This window comes from Dipodomys merriami, unplaced genomic scaffold, assembly GCF_024711535.1.
Source record: "Dipodomys merriami isolate MVZ:Mamm:240054 unplaced genomic scaffold, mDipMer1.0.p SCAF_5, whole genome shotgun sequence".
Classification (NCBI taxonomy): Eukaryota; Metazoa; Chordata; class Mammalia; order Rodentia; family Heteromyidae; genus Dipodomys; species Dipodomys merriami.
This window is the reverse complement of record NW_027206068.1, coordinates 11,932,124-11,955,845: the sequence shown is the minus strand read 5'-3', so window position 1 is coordinate 11,955,845 and position 23,722 is coordinate 11,932,124.

The window sequence follows — 23,722 nt, the reverse complement described above, 5'->3', positions numbered from 1 at the left end:
CTGCAGGACCCACTCCAGATTCTATAGTGAAACAAAAAAAAATTGGCATGTGTCTGGGATTTTCTCTCTCTCTCTCCCCCTCTTTTTCCCTCCCTCCCCCACCCGTCTCTCCCTCTTCCCAGAAATTAACAGGATGAATGGATGTATTTATGATAACCTGTGTTTTTTTTATGCTGTAAAACTGTGGTTCGTTGGCAAGCGTGTTTTTTTTTTTTTTTAATAAAAGACCAGAGAGTAAATGTTTTAGACTTTGGGGTCCAGATGGTCTCTGGTCTCTGTAGCAGCTGCTCAGTTTGAATGTTCTAGTGGGAAAACACTCATAGATAATCAGTAAACGAATAAAGGCAGTTCTGCTTTCATAAAGCTTTAAAATGATGCGTAGAGGGCCAGTTTGGGTTTGAAGGCCACAGTTTGCTGAGCCCTCACAGCGGGGAAGCACAGGAGCTGAATCTTCCAGGCAGAGATCTTGGTAAAGGAAATGATGACCAGAGACAATCACAGTTATTTTATTTCTTCATTTTTTGGGTACCAACTGGTGAGAATCTTCACCTTAGACCTGGATTTACTTCTAATCATTTTTTATTAATGTTATTTTGTCTGAACTTCAAAAAGCTGTACAAGAGGGTTATAATTTAATGTGTCTGTCTAAGTGCCCAGTGCTTCACATTCAGTCACTCGCTCCGTCATTGTCTCACATTTCATCTGTTGTCTCCTCCCAGACTCATCTCTCATTTCCCATTTCCTTGATCACATACGCACACTGCATACCGAGTGTTCTTACTGGTTATCCTCCGTTCCCTTTTCTACTCATCTACTCCCCTACCCACTAACCCCTCCTGACAATCTCATTTCATAGAACATATAGAAAGTGACTATGTGCCCACTTCTGGCTTAGCCCTAGCAGGTTCCTCCTCCTGTTTGTAGAAGCACATACTCCATGAACTGCGTTGTGAAAACTCTGAAGACACAGGACTCTACAGAGACAAGAGAGGTACAGCAAAGCCCAGCCCCTCTCATCCCTGCCAGGGACCAGGCATGTGATGGTAAACATGGTAGAACTTTAGGGAAGGCCAGTTACCAGTGGAATTCCACAGACTTACTCCATCCCCAGCCACACAGACAGAATTCCACAGTCAAGCCCTATCCAACTTCTTGCCCCATGGGGTAAGGACTTTTTCGAGTTAGTTTAGGTAGATTGCCAGAACAGTTTATGGATGAAAATTCCTCAAAATAACTCAAAATTATTCTTCTTATTTCCCGTAAAAATCTAGTAAAGTTCCAGAATCTGCTTATTTCCTCCTTTTGGTAAATACGATGTAACACTTCAAGCAAATCACCTCTTTGCTTATTTGTGGGAACAGGAGATTAACGTTACCTACCCTAAGACTCCTATAGAGATGTTCTTGAAAGCAACACGTGTAAATCAAAGGAAAGACTTTAGCAATGTGTTTGAGAAGGATTACATTTTCTTTTGTGGCAGGTAGGGGCTTGTAACTTCCTTGACACGGTTATGCAATTCCACAGGGTGGCAAGCTGTGTCTGTTCAAGCACAAGAATGAAAAGGATTAACTACAGGGCTCTCTCCTGCTTTTTGAGAGATGTCAGAAGGCTTTTCCCTCTGTGGTTGTTTGCATGTAGGCTTTCCTTTGTTCTGAATCTGGGTAATGGACAGGTTTTTCTAAGATAACATCTCTCGTGAAACATTAGACTACACTTTGTAGAGTGGGGCTCTTTTGGGGGGGGGCGGGACATTAATAAAGGCTCTTAGATGGGGGTGGAGAGTGGAAAAGGAATAGAGCAGCCACATGGAGGTGAGGGAAGGGCAGGAATGGGAGAGAAAAAAGCAGATTGTCAGCCACTGGTGAGTGGGAGAGGCTATGCTGGGAGCCTGGAGTGTAGGGAGGATTCTGCAGTGGGAAATGGAGAATGAAAACCAGATTTATGGAGTAGCAGCTGCTGCCTGTGTGGAAAATCATGGTAGTGAGGAAAGATCTGTTAGACATTAAGAACACCATCCCACCTCCATCCTTCTGATCTTTTCTAAAAGCCTAAATCATGTTGGAATTGTTTGCTTAGCTTATGCTCCTATTGTATATTGAAATGTCTTTTCCTCTTCCCCCTCCTCCTCCTCCTCCTCCTCCTCCTCTTTTTCCTCCTCCTTCTTCTTTCAAAACAATCCTCCAGAGGAAGGATCAACTACATCCTGCAAAGTTCCTCCTCTCTGGGCTTGTTGGCATTTATTTTGAACAGCTAGATGCTGTTTAATGGAGACATATCAGCCTAATGTGATCTCAGTTAATGCCAGGTTGGTTGATTCTAGAATCAGCTGATGACATCAGTAAGAAAACAGTAAAACTTCTAATACAGTTTTAGTTAATTTCCAGGATGTGAATTTTATGACTATAGTAGCTGATACGGTCTATAGAACTCCTTCAAATATTCCTTAAAAAATGCATGTCTATGTTTTAGAGAGCAAATAAACACCAACAAGATGAATAAAGATAATGGCCTAATTTCACAAAAATACACATGTAATCTTTAAGACATTTTCATTGATGATATCATGCATACAATTTCAAAATTGCTATTTTACCAGAAGTGATAGCACATGCCTGAAATCCAGCCCTCCAATAGGAAGATTACAGGTCAGTCCAGCTACATAGTGAAAGGCTGTTTTAAAAGGAAAAAAAAATACTGTTTCTCTAACTTTGATAAAAATAAAGATGAGATCTTATGGGACATGGTAGAGAATGATTCAAAAAAGAATACAGTTAAGGTTTTAGTATCTTTATGGGGATTTCTTTATACTCATGTTTCTTTTATATGAGGGCACACAGAGAAATGACTATTTATGTTCTGCTGTTTTCTTGGATATTACACAAAAGCTGAGGCACAGTGGGTCCAAGTGAGCCTCAGATCTCATAATTACATTATTTCAAGCTTACCTGTGTAATACAAGAAAGGATAATCATTTTGCTAAAATCATAAAATGTGAGCTTTGGAATCACAATTCCAAAATGCTTGTTTTTGTTTTTCATGATGTGTGTAGAAAGTTCCAGAGAAGAGTTTAAATGAACTCTCAGCCTTCTGAAGACTGAAAAAGACTGAAACTTTTATTTTGTCCTATTATTTTAACTTTCCTAAAGACAGAGCAGGGGAAACAAGGAGTCAGAAGTAAAGTGTCTTTAGCCCTTGTGTTAATTTAGCGTGGGGAGGTTCTGGGTAGAAGTCCTCAGTTTTCTACTGATGTAGCATTAATGCGGTAGAAGCCAGTGGCACCATCAGGTTGGATCTGATCCAGGCTTTATTGTCCCCTGTGATGTTTCTTGGCGATGTTTTCTTCAGTTATCTTTAGGTGTGGTTCACCATAATCACCACTACCTACTTATGTCCTCCTTGCTTAATACTTCATATTATCTTACTAAATCCTGGGGACATTTTTTTCTCACCCTTGATGAAAGTTTATAGAAATTAGCTTTATAGGGTAGCCAAATCATAAAATACTAGAGAAAAATTTGGTTATGAGTCAATTGCCTTATCATTTCCAAATTTATTCCCTGGTGCTTTCAAATGTTGCACTTTTACTTCACTCAGATCTTCAGGCTTCAAAAGAACATTGTAACTATGGATAGCTCCTTCTGAGCATAGGCCTTTAAGTATTGCAAGAGCATGACGCAAAGGGTCTCCTACTCATGAGCATTCAAACTATGCTCCCTGAGGGCCAAATCTATTACCATAGTGAATAAAGTCTGACTTCAGCATTCCAAACATTCCCTGGGGTCTGGGAGCAATCTATAGTATTTTCTACCTCTCAGCATTCATTGTGTTTTTACAGTTTTGTAGACACACACACACACACACACACACACACACACACACACACACACACACACACAAATTACAGAGAAGACTTTTCTGAACAGATGTCAATTTCATTATCACCTACTTGAGATGATATTCATGTTTGGTAGAATTCCTTAGTAAATCCTCTTCCCTTTTTCTACCAAAAAAAGAAAAAAAAAAAGATCTGGGTGGCAATAATATGTGTTTAAAAATAAAGGCCAGCTGTTCCTCACCCATTCACAGCCTCTTCCTTCTCCCCCTCTCCTCTGCAGGGCATACAGGAAGTCAAACTTCCAGTTTTATTTTGCCTCTTTAAAATCTTCTACTGGAGGCTATTTTCTGTTTCAATGGATCTAGTGCCTGGAAGTGGATATTTTTGTACCCCCCTCTAAATAAAAGAGCTCTTTAGCCATTTATCACATTCCATTTCAGCACTTTTTAAATCTCGGGGGCCAGATAACGTTTATGTGTTAGAAGATTCATGTGCTATTGTACCAGTTAATAAAAACACCTTTTAAGCAATCATCTTGTTCTCTTCTCTGCTTTTTATTTTACCATCTAAGAGATACTAGATGCAGTAGGTTGATGGCAAAAAAAAAAAAAAAAAAAAAAAATGGCCCCATTCTCTACCCCTCTTCATATCCAGATTCTTTGCAAAGTGACTTTTCAGATTTTCACATTAAGGAGTGGGTTTTATTCGCCATGCTTGAATATGGCTTAGTCTTGTAAATCTCTTTGGCCCACAAGGTAAACATGGTGGCATGCTGGTTTTAAGCTAGTCCTTAAGCAACCTAGTGTGCTTCCTTCCAATCTCCCTGGAAAGCCTGTTGTTGCCATGGCAACTGGAGGAACTAGCCTTGGAGAAGAGAGGCCATTGAAACCCAGCCAGGTCACCCAACTGAAGCCATTCCAGACCAGGCTGTCCCTAGTCAACTTTCTAGTTGACCATAGATGCCTGAGAGATATTAGGCTGAGACAGCCAAACCCACACACACCAGCAGAACTGTTCAGCCAACCTACGGTCTTGCAGAAAACAGTGATGACTTGTTTTTAAGCCACTATGGTTTGTTATGCAACACTAGCTATTTGGTACAGCCCCTCATTAAATATGCATTTTCTAGATGCACATATATTAGAAAGAGCATGAATATAGAAGCCACTACATGTAGCTTGAGATAATGTGACACATTTGGTATGTTCAAATCCCACTTTTATCACTCAATGTGTGATACATTAACCTTTTTACATCATAGCATCTTCATGGAAATGAAGAAAAATTAGTCCATTGTACAGAACTACTGATAGAATGAGAGATGGTTTATGCACAGTGCCTAGAAAAATGATGATCAACCAATGAAAGACACTAGTATATTTATATATACATACATGTAAGTTATAACTAGTAGCTCTCACCTTTTGAAAGTCCAGTGATTGTGACCAATAATTGAATAAATATGAAAGCAGTTTAGATAGATGGCCTTAATAAGCATACCTGAGTGCCTTTCTTTTCCTAGAAATATCTCAAATGCTGTTCCTTGCAAAAGAATCTAGAAATTACCCAGCCTAGGCCTCCACTCTCCAATACCTGGCCTTTACTTCTGTTGCTCTTCTGATGTTTCACTGTAGTGGTGTTGACTTCGCCTGCCCCTCTGGGTTTTGCTGCTGGGTCATTGCTTCCATTAGTCTTTAGCACCACTGAAACATTCATGTTGCTCCCATGGCTAGCTTTTCTAGCCCTTAGCCCAGTCCTGTTACTCTCCTTATCAATACTTTTACCTCCACTCTGCTCTAAGCGCTCTAGCAACGTTTGGTTGAGTACTCACTCTTTTCTCATTGTCCAGCCCTCTCGTGTCCATGGTTCATTCTCAACAACAGAACTTTGACCTAGAAGTGATGCCTAAAATCCAGGATGAGGCATGTGAAACATGCTCTCTTTTCACCCTCATTTGGTTGAAATATAGAGCAGAGACAACAGTGACACTGGGGTTGACAAAGGTACTAGATGGCCTTCCTGCTGGATCGCTGTGTCACTGGCTACAAGTCATCCAAAGAAACGACCTGGCTAGGAACATTTGCATTGGGAACTTTCCATGGGTTAGAAATACATTTTTGTTAGATTAAGTCTGTTGGTGGTAGTAGTAGTGATGGTAGGATGTGTGTGTGTGTGTGTCTGTGTGTGTGTGTGTGTGTGTGTGTTGTGTGTGTTGTGTGTGTGTGTGTCTGTGTGTGTGTCTCTGTGTGTGTGGGTACACCAGTCCTGAGGTTTGCGCTCAGGTCTTGAGTGCTCCCCTGAGCTTTTTTGCTCAAGGTTAGTGCTCTATCACTTGAGCCACAGCTCCACTTCCAGCTTTTTGGTGGGTAATTAGAGAGAGATAAGAGTCTAAAGGATTTTCTGCCTGGGCTGGCTTTGAACCCTGATCCTCAGATCTTAGCTGCCTGAGTAGCTAGGATTACAGGTGTGAGCCACTGGCACCCAGCAAATCTAAGAATTTTAATGGATGGTTGTCACTATTGCCTTGCCTAACACATCCTAATAAAACCTCCAAATTTTGTCCCTGTTTTCTCCATTTCTTACCATACCACAACAGCTCTAATTTGCATCAGTGTTTTCTCGCAGATCCTTTGCATTTAAACCTGGGCAAGTTTCCTAGAAATCAGACAAAGACAAATATAAACTAACTCAAGAAATAATTTATCGAATGCCTAGCATTTTCTAGGCAATGGGCCAGGCATTGAGGGGATATGGAAGAAACATAAAAATGACAACATACCCAGTGTGACATGTCCCAGAGCTGAGTTCTGATGTCCATTCTTCTCTAAGCACAAATTCCCTGATATGCATCCTACATAGAACTAAGAGAATAGTCTTCCTCCTTGTACTGCTCATTCATGCATCTCAGGGATAAGGCTACAAAGAACCTCAGTGTATCTTGGTACTTTACCCCCATAGCAGATCCACTGGGGACTCTTCTGAAGAATACTATCACTGCCTTCCAGGACTTCAAAGGTGACCAGACAAGTAGTCACCTCCTCCCTGAGACCTTTTCTGCAGATTGACAGTCTCAGTCTCACAGTGTGTTTTATATTCTTTGTTTTCTTTTACAGCTGCCCTAAAGCAGGGAATCACAAAAATGGAAACTCCATACTGTTCAGCCTAGCATTGACTACACTGTAGAATGGATCAGGTAGAGACAGAGAGTAGTTATTTTTTAATGGAAATGTGCACTTAGTAAAATGATGCTTAGTTTTTATTTTCCAGTGAAAAAGATACTTCATCTCTCTCTACATGATGCAGAAAGATGAAGCTGATTTTTAAAAAAATTCAAAAACAAAAACCTTGAGCTGGACACTGGTATCTTCCACCTGTAATCCTAGCTACTCAGGAGGCTAAGATCTGAGGATCACAACTCAGAGAAAGCCTTGGTATATGGGACTCCTCTAGTTACCCAACAAAAAGCCAAAACTAGAGCTGTGGCTCAAGTGATAGAGTGCCAGCCTTGGGTGCAAAAACCAAGGGACAGTGTTCAGACCCTGTGTTCAAGCCCCAGTATTGGCGCGCGCGCGGGCACGCGCGCGCACACACACACACACACACACACACACACACACCCCACATAAACCCAATTACAGTACTTATACCAATACTTATTATTTATTCCTTTTGTAACCAATTTGCATTTCCAATCTAGCCTCATAGTCTTATAAGCATTTTTCCTCACAAAACTTTCTGAATTTTCAGCTGCTACTAAAGAACATGTTGCTGGATAATTAAAAGCCCACATCTGGGTATTTCCGAAGATCTCTATGTGTCAGTGGTGCAGTGGAACTTCAGATGGTATTTGCCTAATGCACATAGTGAAAGCAGAGGCTTGTACTGAGCCCAGGAGGAGTCAGAGGACTCCCAACAGCTGGATGGTATAAATACTGCCATACTGGGACACATTTTCTAAGCCATTCACCAGCCACAGGTAGAATGCCAAGCAAGAGGAACCATCATGTTTCAAGCTGCAGCTCCTGACAGGGAGTGAAATCAACTCACCTTGATAATGGATGCATTGGATGGAGATAATTGATTCCAAGTCTGTATAAATTAATCATTGTTTCCCCTCTTTTCCCAGCTTTAATCCCATGGGTGACCTGTGAGCATGCTCACAAGAGTACACACAAGCGTACACACACATGCTCTCCATGTTATCAAATCCCATATTGAAAAAAAATTTAGTTAGGATTTCAACAGCACAATGTTCTTCACTTGACAGTGTCTGAATTCTAGTGCCTTGATTTAAAGGTCAAAGGTGATAGAAACAGATGGTCTGGCATTGAAAATAATGAAACATGGCAATAACATTTTATTTTTATTTTATTTGTTAGATTACTTATTTTATATTATGTATTTTTTATTGTATATTGATATTGGGGCTTGAAATCAGGGCCTGAGTGCTGTCCCTGAGCTTTTTTGCTTAATGTTGGTGCTCTTCCACTTGAGCCATAGCCATCCTTCTGATTGTTTTTGGTTTTTAATTGAAGGATAAGAGTTGCATGGGCTTTCCGGACCAGGCTCAGATCTCACCCTCCTGAGTGGCAGGTTTACATGCATGAGTCACAGGTGCTCAGCTTTGGTTCCTTCTTTCTCTCTCTCTTTCTCTCTCTCTTTCTCTCTCTCTTCCTTCCTTCCTTCCTGTCTTTCTTTCTTTCTTTCTTTCTTTCTTTCTTTCTTTCTTTCTTTCTTTCTTTCTTTCTTTCTTTCTTCTTTCTTTCTTCCTTCCTTCCTTCCTGTCTGTCTTTCTTTCTTTTTTTCTTCCTTTCTTTCTTTCTGTATTCCTTCCTTCCTTCAAACTAAAAAACATGGCTCATGTATGCTAGGCTGTCTCTGAGTGAGAATCCCAGCCCTTCAAATCTTGTTTATAAATAGTACTAATTGAGTGCCTTTCTTCCATGTGAACAGTTCCAAGTTCCTCACTGGAGAGGGATCCTTGCTTTCTGACTATCCTGCAATTGGCACACAATATCCCACCAGTGTATTGGAAGGACTGCATTTTCTTTTCTGTGTGGAAGAGGAAGAGCAGGAAGAGGAGGAAGAGGAGGAGGAAAAGGAGGAGGAGGAGGAGGTAGAGGAGGAGGAGAAGAAGGAGGAAAAAAGAATGGAAAAAATAGAAACCTGAACCAAGATGGCAAGATTAACTATAGTTCTCAGCCTCTTAAGTACAAGAACCTAAGAGTTAACTCAAGCAGGACACTCAGATAAAAATGCTGTTGAATTGAAATCTTTCACTATTTGCTTAGTTGAAATGACTGTTTTATCTTTACCATGACTTTTATCTGTTTGGAATGTTCTTCTGGCAATAATGCTGTATTCTGACATACAGTTATTTTTCCTAAGTACTAAAGCACATTCTGCTGGAGGTTGAAGCTTTAACGATGCCCCATGTGGGACCTTTCAATGTAAGATGGAACTTCTATACTATTGAAAAATTTAAACTATGTGAAAGGAAAATTTTTTTCTCTGCTTGTTTCTGTTCAACCATCATCTTTTTTATCAGTGTCAAGTTGACAAATTCAACTGGAGGAAGGATATTGCTTGGCTTTCTTGTTTCATTCTTTTCTTCTTAGCATGCTGAAATTCTTCCTTTATAAAAGGTAGAGAAAATTCATAAGGATATACTATTCCATTAAAACTTTGATGAAATTTTGAATGCCTGGCTCCTCTGCCTTATTCCTGGGGAAATGAGGGGAAATGGGCATTGAAGAGAAGGACTTAAATGATACTTCAATGTAGACAAACCAGAAATTTTTTTTCCCTCCAGTACCCATGGTGGGTGGGGGTGGGGAATGCCTTGTTCTTCATCAGTTTTGCTTGTTCTGCTAGTGCCCTACCACTTGAACCATACTTCCAGCCTGGCTTTCTGCTGGCTAGTTGGATATGGAGGCTCCCGAATATTTCTGACCAGGCAGAGTTTGAACCATGTTGCTCCAGATCCCAGCTTCCTGAGTAGCTAATGAATGAACCATCCACACCTGGCTGAAAAGCAGAAGCCTTGATTTGAAGCTCTGCTCACTGTTGGGTCTACCACTCTTAGGCACATGGGTTGTAGTAGAAGAACATGCAGGCTCACTGAGGGCCACTGACATGATTGTGAAGAAGTCTGGGGACAGATCCAGTTCTGTTTATCCCTGAGATTCTGAAACATCTGAGCCCTTCTGGAGCCCAGTTGAGGGGAATAATGCAATCTTGAGGGAGAAGCTGTTTGTGGACCCCTGTAGAGAGAATTTGTCCCAAAGAAAGAGAATCCTAGGTACTATGTCCTAACTAGCCACTGGTGTGGGGGTGAATTTGCTAATATTAGACACTATCTGCCTCATCAGCTGATCCATGAGCGAGTCTCAAAAGAAGAAAACTAAGTAGGACTGGTTCTCTAAACAACCAGAGTCTATAGACACAAAGGGCCCTCCTTTGCTACAAGAGTCCTAGTCTTCTTCACATTCCTATAGATGACAGCTGGCCTTGACATGTGGCCACTGTGACAGTGGACACATTTTTGACCTTCTGAGCAGCCACAGACATGATAGGTCTACTGTGGCTGTACTATAATATAGAGGGAAGCAAAACTGTAGTGGCTCTGTGGGAGAGGAGAGTGACAAGGACCCGCAATGTCACATAGTCACCAGAGCCAAAGAACACATGATGGACACCTTCTGAAGTCACAGTAATAACTGGAGGTTAAGAGACTGGTTTCTTCAGGGACTGGAAACACTACATAAGTAGTGGAGGCATCCATGTGAAAATGGTCTCTTTCTTCTCCAGAGGCAGCAGCAGCCTGGAGATAAATCCAGAAAGAGATGTCCTTATCAAGTGAAGTAGACAAAAGAAAGAAAGAAAGAAGGAAGGAAAAAGATTCACTAAAACATCCTGAAAAACACCACGAAGAATTGAGGATACACGTATAACATGTCCCACGTGTGCCAGGCTCTCTGTTGGCACTCTACAACCACCTGATCAGATTCAGCTAGCTCTGGGAGAGGGCACTGCTAGTCTCTTTCTGCACATGATTAAACAGAAGCTCAGGTATTTAAAGATAATGTTTCTAAAGTCATAAAGCTGGTGATGGTGAATGCTTTAATTGCAATTCTTTTCTTTTCTGACTCAATACCTTATCTTTTCTATGGTTTTTAGCAATGGGTAAGTCTAGGCAAAGGGCATGCAGTGTCCAGTGTGCTATTCTTATAACTGTTGGCTATGACAAAGATAAATGGTGTTAAAGTACAGTGAGTGCTAGTGGCTCACATCTGTAATCACAGCTACTCAGGAGTCTAAGGATTGCAGGCAGCCCAGGTAGAAAAGGCTATGAGATTCTTATCTCCAGTTAACCAGTAAAATGCTGGAGAAGAGGTCTGGCTCAAGTTGACCAGCCACAAGTAGAAAAGGCTGAGCAAAAGCATAAGGCATTGAGTTCAAGCTTGGTACCAAAACAAAAATAATAAAATAGGAACAGGCAACGATCTAATGTGTGGTCCATCATAAAAAGTTGGTTTCTTCTCTGCAATGTGGTTCTCCTCCTCCCAGTAGGTGGGACTATATTATTTACCCACCTTAAAACCCACCTACTACCTCTTTACCTGACAAACTGGTGCTAAAGAGCCCCCACAATGGGATTCCTTATATTTTGAGAACCTGTTAGCTATCTGAATTGCTCATCCTAAAGTGAGAGTCTCTAATAGAATAATAGCACAGATCTTTAGGTATCTCTCCAAATCTTAAATTTTACAAATCTTTTAAGAGGCTTGGAGAACATTTCCAATGAGAGTAAGACAGCTTTCTTCAGTTTCCAAGCTATACATTATAGAGTAGGAAGTCCAGATTAGACTTTCCAGTTTCACAATTTCATTGTAGTTACATGCATGCTGCCTCTACCAGGCCATGAGATTCTAATGATGGGGACCAGTGTTAAGAATAGCTTGTCACGGAAGCGCTGTGAAAATTAGCCAAGAAATCATGTCCAACTGTTTCTAAAGTCATTGTGTATTTCCACAATAATAATGATAGTCCATGAATTAAAAATAACTATCTTTTTGCCTGGATTTTGAATTAGCTTTGAAAAAATATTTTATATTCCCAGTACAATTGATTTTTAATGAAAACCTACCATATAAAAACTGAATATTATTATTATTATTTCATTTTAAATTATCTCACAAGTAGTTGAACATTGGGGTTTCAATTCACTATTTCACTTCATGAATACAATTCATTTTGGTCAATGTCACCCCTTCATCATCCTCCCTTATTTCTCCCAACTCCACTGATCCACACAAGTTACCTGTTTCCATTTTTACATATGAACAATGAGTATTATGAATGTATTCATTCCCATTCTACCTCTCACCTTTCCTCCTCCATTTCTAACAAAGCATGTTTCTGTAAAAGCTGAATTGTAAAAGTTATTACGTATTTACAGATGACTTCATTATTATAAAAATAATTTACTTTGCTCAAAATCATTTTCTATCCCTTAACACTAGATGATACAAAACATGTAAATTGCATGACATTGCTTTGGTTTTTTTTGTTTGTTTGTTTGTTTTTGTCGGTCGTGGGGCTTGAACTCGGCCTGGGTGCTGTCCCTCAGCTCTTCAGCTCAAAGCGAGCGCTCTACCACTTGAGCTACAGCGCCACTTCCGACATTGCTTTGTTTTTAATTATTTTTTTTATCAATATACATTCAAGTTTACACTAGAGAATTTGATGTTAATCCATTTTTTTCTGAAGTCATAAGGGAATATTACTTAGGACATTTTGTAGTCCTTACAAACTCTTGGAATCATAATAAAGTACATGTGAAAAAGAGTAATGCTGAAACTAAGCCACATTTAAGAATAGTATCTTTTATCCAACTTTACATGAACTCATTTCAATGCAAATAAGTTTTCTGGAAAATTAATTTTGAAGTTTTTCAGAGTTTATAATTTCTCAAAAATGTAAAAACTGTGGTGTCTCAGCACTCCCCCCTTTGTGGGACCATGGCTTTGTTCTTCTCAAGTCTTACTCTATAGGATGCTCTCTAATAGTATCTCACTAAAAATAGCTTTAACCACAAAAACATTTCCAAATAAGCAGCTACTAGATCCTAGGTTACATGCTGTGGTGTGCACCATGGAGTTCTCTCTAGAATCAGAACAAAGTGAATTCTTTTTTTAAAAAAAAAGTATTATTTTCAAGTAATTTTACAAAGAAGGTGCCATATAATAAAACAGTTTATGAATATAATGTATCTTGTTCAGTGTCACTCCTTCAACATTCTCAGCCCTCCTTTACCCACCTTTTCTCTTACTTTTCAAAAGTTTGTAGTATACACAATGAGTTCTCGACTACATTCTCTCCCTTGTTCATCTCTTCCTTGCACACAATCCCCCTTAGATATACCCATTTCCTGATATTGATTTTGTTGTGCTTTGATCTAGTCTTTTTAAAAGATTATACTACCTGAGCTCCACATAGTCTATTATACTTCAGTTAATTCATTTGTAACTACTTACATATCGCCCAACATGTTTACTTATAGATTTATAGGTACATTCTAATTTCTACAAATAAAGGAAAGCATGCAATCTTTGTTTCTCTGGGTCTGTAACTTCTCAAAAGGAGTAAAAATAGCCAATAGACACATGAATGTTCAACATGTCTGACCATAAAGGAAATGCAAATCAAAACAACACTGAGATTCCATCTAACCCCTGGTAGAATGGCCATTATCAAGAAAACTAACAACAAATGCTGGCATAGATACAGCCAAAAAGGACCTCTTTCACACTGCTGGTGGAAAAGCAGTGTGGAGATTCTTCACAAAACTAAGCATAGAACTACCCTATGACCCAGCAATTCCACTCGTGGGCAGTTGTCCAATAGAACACAAATATAGTTACAGTAAAGCCACCAGCACAACCATGTTCATTGCAGTACTGTTCACCATAGCCAAGATATGGAATCAGCCTGGATGCCCATCAATGGATGAATGGATCAAGAAAATGTGTTATATATACACAATGGAATTTTACTCATCTATTTGAAAGAATGATACTGTACCATTAGTAGGGAAATGGGAAGCCTTAAAGTGAATTCTTTGAACAATCAGAACCTAGAATGTGAATCTTAGGCATTATATGTGACTGGGCTGAGCCATGTGCTCCTTGGTAGTTTTTGTTCTTCTGTGTACCTGCTGGAAGAGTGACCTCTGAAGAAAACAATGAATTCTAAGGCATGAGAATGCTAACTATACAGAAGAGGATGTCTATGGCTGGCAGAAGGTTCCAGAGAAACTGTCTTAGAATAGTTGGAGGGTCCAGACTTTGGGAGTCTTGTTATCAACTCCACTTCCATCCTCCAGCAATGTTTCACATCATAGCCTGAATTTCTTCCTTAGGATTGTTTCTCCTCAGTTTCTCCTTATAATAATTTGTGACAGACAGAAGCCTAAGAGGCCAGTGTGTCACTTTCCCAGGGTTACTATAGCAAAGTACACAAACTAGTTAGCTTAAAACAGCCGAACTTTTCTTTCAGGATTAGAAATCTGACATCAGCAAACCAGAAGGGCTATGCTTCCTCTCATAGCCCCAAGGAGGAATCCTTGCTTTCTCTGCCTTCTGGTGATTGCCACGATCCCTGACACTCCTTAGCTTGTGGCAGCATAACTCCAATTCTTTTTTAATCTTCACATGACCTTCTTCCCTGTGTCTTTGCAGCCAAATTCCCCTCTTAGAAGATATCAGTCATTGGATTTAACTCCACCTTTCATCTAGTCTGTCTAGAACCTGCTTTATTAGTCACTAAGCAAGACTCCTTCAAACAAACAAACAACAACAACAAAAATCAGTGCTCCATATGGACCCCAAGCCATAAGCTTAAATTAAGACAAAAAAATGATATGATAAATAATTTAGGAAAATCTGGACGAAATTTAAACAATAATTCTCTAGCAATAGCAATATAAGTGAAATCCATCTTTGCTGGATTCCAGTTCATCAGACTAAAGGTCTCCAGGTGCCTCTGTTTCCCTTTTACCAGCAAGAATGTGAGTGAGGACACCAGCTATAATTCAGTCCATCAAGGTCACTGGGACCAAGATTCTCAGCCTGAGTAGCATGATGGGCTCATTTGGGACTGAAGAAATCCCAGAAACCTCTGCCTGCATCTTGGGGACAAATATATTTTTAATCCCTACCTATGGCACTCAGGTGTAGTGTGTTCTTACAGTTGATACAGTGTATTCTGTAGGTGATAACTTCTGCCGTTGCAGCTGAGGACACCACTCCAGAAGCCATACAAAACCCTGGGGAGGATAGAAAGGCTTCTAACCCAGCTTCTGTTTCTAGTCACATATAATGGGCACAACCAATCTCAGCTGGGAATCTCAAGGAACAAAGCAAGACTTCTGTATTTAACTCCTGTATTTAACTCCATTCTGAGCCTCTGTTCTAACTACAGAGACCCTGTCTGCCATTGATTCCAAGTTCCTGTTTTTATGTTCTGCTCACACTCCAATTCCTGATGGTCTGGGACTTCCTCTATGTGGCCATTTCTCCCAGCCAAACTTAACAAATGGCCTGGATCCTGGACTCTGTTCCTGAAGCCACCACCTGTCCTGACAGCAACCTTCTTTACATTTCCCTCCCCACAAGACCACACCCACCTGCTGGTGATCAATAGCAATCTGACTGGATCTTTCACCACCTTGTCCACGAGTCTTCCTAGCCCAACCTCCTCAGATTTCCTGGGCTCCCAGTCCCTGTCTTACACCATCAATTCCTTTTTATCTGTCTCTCCACTATATTTAGTGGAATCCTCTTAGGATCATGAGCATTTGCTAAAAGTAACCAGTCACTCACTTTTAAATAAGACATTTCACCCCAATATAATCTAGTCATATTTGAAAATGCTTTTCAGGAGACATATGTAATTTGCAACACTCAAAAAGTTCTACTCCGTAAGAGAATATCTAGTCCTTATATATTAGTTATATGTTCATTTGCTCCATAAATACTTTACCTGTCTATTTACTTATCCAGCAACAGGGGATGCAAGGCAGAACAGATTCCTGCTCCGAAAGCTTCACTTTCCTTTTAAGAGAATTAATCAGGCATTAATCTGATAAAGAAAGCACTATTGAAGGAGGTCAGTGTTGTGGAGCAAATACAATAGGCAAAGACATAGAGTGACCTTAAGTTGGATAATAAAAAATTAATGAGGAGGTAGTACTTAAGTGAAGATGTGAATGACAGAAAGGTCTACAAGGGAAATTTCCAGCCAAAGGGATGGGCTGACACAGAGGCCTAATGATGGGAAAAGCTTGGAACCACTGAGGACCATTGAGAAGACCCTGGAGGTAGATGAAGAAGAGAGAATGAAGTCAGAAAAGTCCTCAGGTCAATCAGGTAAGACCTTGATGTCAAGGCTTTGGGACTTCAATCCAGGTTTGTGAAAAGCCACTGGCAGCTTGGAGTAAAGGCCTGGTAATGATCTGATCAACATTTTTCAAGATCATTTGAATTGCTAGCTAGAGAACAGACTCTAAGGCTATGGAGTGGAAACAGAAGGACCTGCTAGAAGGCAAAGTGTGTAAATCTAGATGCTTGGTTCAAATGTGTGAATTTAGAACCTACTTTGAGAGAAAAGCTGAAACCAGGAGCAATCAGAGGTGTGGGACAGTTATTTGAACTCAGTATTTGTGTCTCTACTCTGCTGCATACCTCCCAGGTCATATGTGGAAATCATATGTGATAATCTCATGAAATTGGGGCCTTTGGAAGGCAATTGGGTCATGAGAGTAGCACCCTCATGAATAAAATTAACGACACTAAAAGAGCACTCTCTAGCTCTCTTTCTACTATATGAGAATATAGCAATAAGCCAGAGATCCCTAAAAGGCCAGGCTGGCTCCTTCATCGAGGACTTCTCTCCGGAACTGTCAAAAAAATTCACCTTATTTCTAAGTCACTCAGTCTAAGGTGCTAAACTGACTAAAGTGACAAAACAAGAGCAACCTGTCAACTGGAAGTTCAACAAATGGACACTGGTGACCCTTTTACCAAATTGGTGAAGACTGGAAGAAGAGTAGATTTACCAGAAGAAACCAAGGGATGCTTTGACAACTTAAATGTAAGATGCCTGTTAGGCACTAGGTCACTAAACATTGTTATACAGTAGCCTGGGCAATTCACACTGCAAATAAAAAGACATACAGCCCTAAACTTTAGAATGATCCTTATAACGTTTGATATGGACAAATGTTTGCTCTGATTGTGAGATAGTATTGTCAGTGCTGTTTTATTATTGTTACTTTCAGCAAGATAGTTTTAAAAAATGCCCTTTTGATAGCCATTTGATATTAACACACATGTCTACCCTGATGCCCGTATAATTGCAGAGTCTGTCAGTGGTACCGTGAACAGAAGGAGCTGGGTAGGCAGATGAGAAGGAGTCAGATCTGTGGTCTGGCCCATTTCCTGGCTGATGACTACAGTCTACATATGGAGGCATTTCCACACATACTCTTCCCCTTTTCCACCCTGCCCTCTACCATGACCCTGGGATCTGAGCATCTAGCCACTGGAGTTCTTCCAATTCAGGCTCCAACTGAAATATAGATCTAGTCGTGCTCACATTAGAGCAGTTTTCAGGTTCAACATTGAGAAGTAAATACATTGCTATCTATTACCTTTTTTGTTCAAGACCGGCTCTCTACCACTTGAACCACACCTCCACATCCAGGTTTTTGCTAGTTAATGGGAGGTAAGATTCTCTCAAATTTGTCTGCCCAGGTTGGCTTCAAACTCTGATCCTCAGATTTTGGCCTTATGAGCAGCTACAATTACAGGTGTGAGCCACCAATGCTCAGCTATATATCTTTTGCATGCTAGTATACTTTATATGTCATTTTTTAAAAAAAATCAAATTGAGGGTTGCTGCTTTTGTTACTTAAAGTATATCATATGTATTTTCCCATATTATTACTTTTCTGACACACGATTGCAAGCATGTAACTTCCATATTTTTTTAACCATTCCCCTACTGACAACAGTTGTGAAGGGTTTGGAGTTGTTTTACTCTTGTTTTGTTTTCTTATATTTTTGATCATATAAGTAATCCTTTGATAAACATCTCCAAATATAAATCTTCATTTGTCTGTCTTATTTTTTCAAGATTTCAATTAGCTCTACTCATCAAGGATTTTGAGGCAAGTCACTTGTCACCAAATTTGTGCTGCTCATGATGACAGAAGTTGTTTAAAAGTACATATTTTGCCAGAACCATCACAAAAGTCACTGCTAGATTTCATCACTTTGGGGAATTTAAAAAAAGAGAGAAAAAGGAATTTTAAATTTATTTTTGTTTATTTTTAATTTATTTTAGGCTTAAAAAATTTACAGCTGAAGTTTGAATGTTTTTAAATACCCTCTAGCCACTATTATGAATTGGTATGTTGCTATTCTATCCATTATCATATTAGGCAAAGTTTGCTGATAATTTATGAAGATTCTTGATAGGGTAATAAGTAAAACCCTTTAAAATGTTACCATTGTAAGTTTTTTTTACCTGTTTGTCTTGTATATTCTTGTTTTTACTTTAGGATTTTTTAAAATCATTTTTTGAGGGAAGATTTTGTAAATTACTTTTTTGAGGGAGGATTGCCTCAACATTAATAGTAAATATTTGGGAATCAAATCAAAGATCAAATCCTGGTTCTACTTCTTACCGCCTGTGTCTTTTCAAATTATTTAACTGCTGTAAAATTCAAACATCTAGTGCTTACTCTTCATATAATAATATATATGTGGCAGTATCGGGGTGAGTGGTGAGTAAAACGATGATGAGAATGAGAATCTTAACCCTGAGTTAGACACTGGGCACTTACTTCCCTGAATTCCTGCCATTGAATTCTTACACCGGCCATACAGAGAAGTCTTCTGATGTCAGATCACATAATTTATGGAAGGCTCTGAGGAGTCCTGTCACAAAGAAACCTGGCTATCTCTATGTATCCCAGTCAAACTCTACTAACGGTGGGAATTCTTTCTACATATAACACCTCTAATTTTGCACAGTATTAACCTTTCAAGGACAAACTTATTTTAAAAATAAAATTTCATCTTGAGATAATTGTAGATTTATATGAAGTTGTCAGAAATAATACAGAGGGGTTCCCTGTGCCCTTTACTCAGTTTTCCCCAATGGCATCATCTTGTAAAAGTGTAATACAGTCCCACAAACCCGGCTATGGATGTGGACTCAGAACATTTTCATCATGACAAAAATCCACTGTGCCAAGCACAGTCACTTCCATTTCTCTTCAACCCACCCCTTCAGAAAGAAAACAAACATATTTCTCTGCAGTGTCTCTACCATTTTACATTTCTACCCACAAGGCATGAATGACCTAATCTCTTCACAACAGATCAGCATTTGGTGTTTCTAATGTTCTTGATTTTAGATATTCTGATACCTTTGAGTGTGTGTGGTCTTGGTTCCACTTCTTAATCGCTAATCTTCCCAAGCATCTTTGGGGGGGGGGCTTCTCTGCCATCTGCCTACTCCTTCAGTATCTCTTCCTGTCTTACTCACATTCTAATTGGATTATTTGCTTTTGTTAACTTCAATCTTGAGAGCTATTTATATATTGAATGTATGACATACAAATATGTTCTTTGTTGGATCACCAATATGTTATCTAACATTAGCTTATCTTTTTATACACTTAACAGGATCTTTGGTGGAACATTTTTTTTAATTTTGATAAAGCCCAGCTGTTAATACAATTTCTCTAGATTCCCCTTGACTGTAGGTGGTAGTTCTTTTCTTTTGGTATTAGATAAAGGTAAACTACAAATGCCACTGTCTTCTCACCTCCATGGCTTTGACAAAAAAAAAATCCTCTCTTATCTAATTTATTTCTGCCCTTTTAGAGAAGGTGTGATTATTTAAAGATATACTTATAAATGTCACTGCTTTTTGCCCTCCATGGCTTGTGACAAGAAATCTACTGTTACCCAAATTATGTTTTCTCTTTTAGAGAAAGCGTCATTATCTCTAACTGATGTCAACAATTTTCCCTTTTTGGTCTCTAGAGCTGCTCAATTATGATGTGTCTTTGTGTGGATTTATTTGGGCTTATCTTTTTGGAAGCTTACTCAGCTATTTGAAGCAGCAAGTGTGTGTCTAAATTTGAAAGAGTCTACTATTATTTTTGGAAGTTTTTTTTTTTTTTTTAGCTTCATTGCTACACCTGTCCCCATCCTCGGCTCTTGGAAATTATCTTTATTTTTGGCAAGTAGAGAAGTGGTAAAAAAAGACAGGATGCCCTCTGAGGACTCTCAGGAGAAAGCCACAAGCCTCTTGGGAAATCACAACTAGTCATTGTTCCATTCCACCTAATTGGCCACAGGGTGTAGATTCCTTCTTGAACTACCAGCAGCCATTGCCCCAGCTAGCAATGCCATTGAAGTAGGGTGGATGACAGTATTATTCAGTTCTAAATTTTTCATTTGATTTTTCTTTATGTTTTCTATTTCTACTTTTTTCATTTACTTCAGCCAAGGTAATTGTTCATTGAAGCCTTTTTACCATGGCAAATCTAAAATCATTGTCAGATAGTTATAATTTCTGTCACTCTAGTGTCTCTTTTTGTCTCCTGTGAGCTTCTGGATTTGGGGTACGATAAGTGGTTCTCTTTTGAACCCTAGATATTTTTCTATTATATTATGAGATACTGGCTATTATTGCTTGTTTCTGATTCCACTCCAATGTGAGTGGCCCATGACTACCAAGTAAAATCAGTCATTTCCCACCAACTTCCAATGATACCCAAGAGAGGCTCTTTTGTTATTGCTGGCTGGACGTAGGAGCTGCTCCTGTGCTTCCTATTGACAAGGTTAGTGAGCCTGCCACTCTATCGGGCTTCCTAGGACACCATTTCAGGGGGAGGAAGAGGGGACCAAGCTACTCAAGGGAGAATAGAAGTCCCACATCGTCTCTACTGACACAATGGGGGTGAGGAGCCCCTTATCAGCTGACAGCAATGAAGTTCCCTTCCTCTTTTACCTTCTTCTCACATCACTGAGCAGGGCATTGGCATGCCTCATGACAGCAGTGGAAGACTGGGTTCCCACATAGCCTTTCCAGTTGGTGAGTGGGAGGCTAGAAGCTTGGGCCACTGTGTTCATTATGAATAAAGTGGTTATTGTCCAACAGCTTTTTATTTTGCCTGGGTGCTTCCCTTTTGTCCCTTTGAGAGAGCAGATCTATATTGGGGTGTTTTTATTCTCTTTGTTCATGCCTGCTGGCCTTTGTAGACTTTATGTTTCTTGAGGCCTAGGACATAGGAGCCCAGGGTTGGTCACCATTGTGGTACAGTTCTAATCCCATGTTCCCAAGCTAGTCTATGTTCCTGTTCTACCTTTCAAAGTCTCATTTCTTGATATCTAACATCCAAAGGGTTTAGTTGTACTTACAAAGGAGTAAGGATTGGCATGTTTGCTTCATGGGGGAGCCCAAAGCAGAGGCCTTTCAAGGGCATGCTTCTAGAAATGCCCTTTGTCATGCTTTTGCCATTATGTTGTAACATCCCAACGTGTTCCCAGTAATTTGTCACTTATAAATGTTAAAGTGTCAAGGATTGCAAATGATTTACTCTGATAGATTAGAGCAGCTACAATTATCCTAGGTACTAGTTCATTTTTGCAAGATAACCAACCACTTCAAACTTAACAGCTGGAAATAACCACCCATTATTTAGTTACAGGGGCCAGAAATTTAGGTTGGACAGGTGCTGCTGTCCCTGACTGACTCTGTGTCTGCTGTGGGAAGACTTGGCTCTCTTGTGCCTGAGACTATCTGGACAGCAGAGCTGACTTGGGGCTGGTGTGTGTGTTGGGGGGGGGGGATTCTTGTGCTGCAGCAGGCTAGTCTAACTTAGTGATGGAGGAGAGTTAGGGGCTCAGAAGAAAGAACAGATGCATGTATGGTTCTTCAGGTCTGGGTGTGGCACACAGTCACTTTTACCCCATTCTAATTTCCAAAGAAAGGAATTAAGTCAGGAATTAAGGTAAAGGTGAAATAGTTCCTACACATGGATGGGAAGGAGGAGGAAAGTGGCTTTATAAAAGATATGGATACAATCAGGCACCAGTGCTTACACCTGTAATCTGAACTACTCAGGAGACTGAATATCACAGTTCAAAGCTGTCCTGGACAGGAAAGTCCATGAGACTCTTAAATAGCCATTCCCTCTCCCCCAAAATAAACAGGAAGTGGAGCTGTGGCTCAACTGGTAGAGCACTAGCCTTGGGCACAAAAGCTCAAGGACAGCACCAGCACACACACACACACACACACACACACACACACACACACACACACACACACACACAGAGCCAGGCCCTGGCTCATGCCTGTAATCCTAGCTACTCAGGAGGCTTAGATCTGAGGATCTCTGTTAGAAGCCAGCCCAGACAGGAAAGTAAGATTCTTGGCTCTAATTAGCCACCAAAATGGCAGAAGTGGAGCTGTGGCCCAAATGGTAGAGCTCTGCCCTTAAATGAGAAAGCTAAAGGACAGTGCCCAGGCTCTGAGTTTAAGACCCAGTACACACACACACACACACACACACACACACACACACACACACACACACACACACACACACACACACACACACACACACACACACACACACACACACACACACACACACACACACACACACACACACACACACACACAGATGAAAACAGGGTAAAAAGCAGGGTGGACAACTCTACCACATCCCTATTCTAATGTCTTGTTTGCTTATTCTAACATGCTTTCTTGAATAGAGGAAGAAAACAAGCTCCAAGTGATAATAATTTGCTTTGAACCACTGTTTGGAAACTGTCATATGTATGTGAATCACAGGTAACAAAGGAAATAGCTGATCACCACCAGGGTGATTGATCTAGGAGCAAATCAGATCATGTCCCTCATGAAATGAAGACTCTTAAACACTTTCCAAATGTTTACAATGACCTTGAAAGTCCTTAGCATAATACATAAGGCCTCCTGGAGCTCACCAACTTCCTCCTGACTTCCTATTCCACACTTCAATCTAAGGCACTGCTCTGAATTTTCTTCACCGCACCCCACCCCCACCATGTACTCTACCTTTTGAGCTTTTTCTCTGCCCAGGGTGACCTTCCCAACCCATTCCCTCAACTTTCTCTGTCTAACTAGCTTTCCTCTTTCTCCAGGCTTGCCACTTTGTGGTAAAGGTCTCTTCAGAAGGTCCATCTTCTCTGCCCATCTCCTGCTAACAGACTGGACTTACTGATTCCCCTCTGTGCTCAAAATATGCTTTGAGCATTGTGCTGTGTATTTGTTAGTCAGATTTCCATTAGTGAAACAAAATAACTGTGATTATCAACTTAACAAGAGCAAAGATGTGATCTGGCTTACATTTTGGGAAGGTTCAGTCTATACTTGGAAGCTTTGTTGTTTTGGGTCATGTGGTAAGGTAATATGTCATGATGAGAAGAAGCCTTCACTTCATGGTGGCCAAGAAGGGAGAGAAAAAAGAAAATGCCAGGGTCCTGCAATCCCCTCTTGAATGCACTCTCATTGACCTAAACTTCCCACTAGACACAAGTAAAGGTTCTGCAACATCCCCATAATGCTGCAGGCTGAGGTGTAAGCCTTTAACACATGACCATTGAAGGACCTTCCAAGTGCCTCAGACTAATGGAGTGCTTGTCATTGTAAATTGAAATTCCAGCCTGTCAATCCATATTCCTACTAGACTCTGAATTCTTCAGGACAAAAAGCCCAGTGTTACCCATCTCTGTAGCTACAGTGCCTAGCAAA